Source organism: Nelumbo lutea, chromosome 2 (assembly GCF_056320005.1).
Source record: "Nelumbo lutea isolate HS-2025 chromosome 2, American lotus-T2T, whole genome shotgun sequence".
Taxonomy (NCBI): Eukaryota; Viridiplantae; Streptophyta; class Magnoliopsida; order Proteales; family Nelumbonaceae; genus Nelumbo; species Nelumbo lutea.
This window is the reverse complement of record NC_142685.1, coordinates 56,401,610-56,404,379: the sequence shown is the minus strand read 5'-3', so window position 1 is coordinate 56,404,379 and position 2,770 is coordinate 56,401,610.

Below are 2,770 nucleotides of genomic sequence, written 5' to 3'. Positions count from 1 at the left end.
TTAAATAAAAAATAGTTATCAATAATTGGTATGAATAATAAAATTTAAATAATTTATCATATTTTATAATAAAAATTTATTGAAAATTATTTTAAATAATGATAATTATTGGAATTGACATAATCATAAATTATCAAATTATTGGATAACAAAATAATGAATTTCTTATGGCATTTTTAGGGTGTTAGTAAGGATTTTCAATTGCTTAACAATTTATGTGAATTTTTGTACTATTTTAGGAGGATAGGAGGATGGTGTTTTGTTCAGAACATGAGTTAAATATCACAATTAAGGATTATGATATGTTGATTTAATGATAGATTTCAAGTTGTTGGTGTAGGCATGGCATAACAAAAAGATGCTCTAGCAATTCTTCAATTTCAGGTCAATTTAGTTCAAAGGTCCTAACAATAAGTGCTTAGTTGACGATTTGGGTTGCAATGGAACTACTAAAATCAGTCAAGTTGATCATCCGATAATGAAAAAATGAGGAAAATAGAAAAGAAAAGAGGGGATACCATACTTGGTTAATTGGTTGAGTTGCAATTCTGCCATTGGTTGGAGAAGACGATGGAGAAGAAAGTGTCAAAGAGCCTAACCCTATGTTTTCTAGACAATTGAAGTGCATAAGAGGCATTTTGAAATCCAAATAGGGTGCTTATTTTATAAGCACTTAAAAAAGTTGAAAATTTATGCTTCTTCAATAAGCACTTATTTCGAGCTTATTTTCCAAACGCCAATAAGTGCTTAATGATAGTGGTCCTGATCCAAAATAAGTTTATATTCAAATAAGCACTCCCAAACTTGGCCTTAGTAGTTGATGAGCTTTAAGGTTGATTGCATTGGGTATTTTTTTTTCTATTAATGTTCATTGGGTTATTTATATCTTCAATCATATTTTTTTCGTCTAATCATGTAGAGTATGTCGGATTATAAGTAGTTTATCAAATTGAGTAAATTTCCACAACTTCAATCTTAATTGTTTGGTTCAGTTTAGCTTGGTCCTGTCCTAATGATTAGCTTACAATCTTAATTATTTGATTATAAGATATAGTTGGTTTATAAATTGGCGGAGAATTGATTATTATTATTATTGTTATTTTGAATAAGATAAGGTAAATTTATTAGAAAATAAAACAAATTATACAAAACATATATGAAAAGTAGAAAACAGAGACAAAGCAGATGTCACAAGCCACTCCAACAAAACAAATTTTGAGCGGGCATGAGATCGCAAGAACAAGACCTAACAAAAGCAACTTACTAGCAGACCTAATTACTTCTACCTCTCCCTCTGGTGCTACAAGTCCCACAGGAAGGAGGACAACAATTGACAGGTCATAATAGTCTATCGCCATGGCACTTTCAGCCACAACAACGTTTATCATATTATTGCTAAAAACTATATTTGAATTATTATAAAGTAATATGATATTGATACTTTGAGCCTTGCATTTAAGACCAAATAGTGTCAAAGGTATTTGCAAGATGAAGTAGAATCCACTGCTTAGAAAGAGTTTCTTTATTAACTTGCGGAGAGAATGAAATAATTGTGTTCTAATAAATTGAACCTAACCCAACAAAAGAAACATGGAATGAAAGGGGTGTTGAACTAGGGATTTCGACAAGTATGGATTGAAGAAGACTCGAATTATTTATAAATTGCATTAACTACAAAATTCAACCTCTTTGGGCAAAGGAAATTAGGTGGTAGACAAACTAGTCTATCTATCCATCTATCTACATACATACATACACATATGTGTGTGTATACATTAGATCAAGTGTCTATTTTTGAGGGCTTTCATACAGCAGCTTCTCGCTTTGCAAGATAGGTTCCACATGAACGGCCAATAAGCTATATTTGGTAAAAAATCTGAAAAAGCCCGAATATGCTGTTGTTCAGTCAAACAATTAATTTTTAGGTGAAACTTCTTTTAATAGCTTATTCAAAGCAGCTTAGTCAAAGCTTTAGTCCTCATAAATAAACCCAGGAATGTTTCTCTAGAATGGATTTTTCTATCAAATCAAACATAACCTACTTGTATTTAGATCCTCAAGTAAGTGAGAGAGACAAAGTTCTGAGAAAGTTCTTATGGGATTTTATAAAGTGCCTTTAAGAACTGAAAAACAAGGATATTATGTAGTTTGATAGAAAACATATAAGAGAAAAACAAAAAGATTACATAATTGTTTTTGCTCTTATATATTTTCTATCAAACCAAACAGCCTAATATTCTGAATTGAAAAAAGCTACCACATCTTAGAACTATTTTCCTACTGATTACGTGATTCTTTTTTCCTCGTTTCCAAAGAACGAAGTAGAGTGTTCAAAATATCATCATGAGGACAATAGGTAAATGTGTAATTCAATTTTGTGCTCTCACCCCCCACCTGCCACATCTGAAGATCATTTAAAACCCAACTCTAGTTTTTGTATAAATAATGTTTTTTGAAATCAGAAACTTCAAAAAGTTCTTATATGGTTTGCTTCAACTAAACCCTTTTTTTTCAGCTTTTAGAACTTTTTTTTCTGGGTTTTCGACAATTTTTTTATTTGAAATATGTCCACATTAGGATTATAAGTAAATTAAGAAAAAGAAAAAAAAATGAATTTTATTTCCAAAACTCCGCTAAATAAACTCAAGTCACGTCCCAAACACCCCCTAAAAAAAGAGGAATGTCAGTAATAAACAGTCAATGTATTTGGGCCAGGCCTGGCTCTGACCTTTTTAGGCCTGTTGGCGCATTGGGCTGACATCATTTGAAA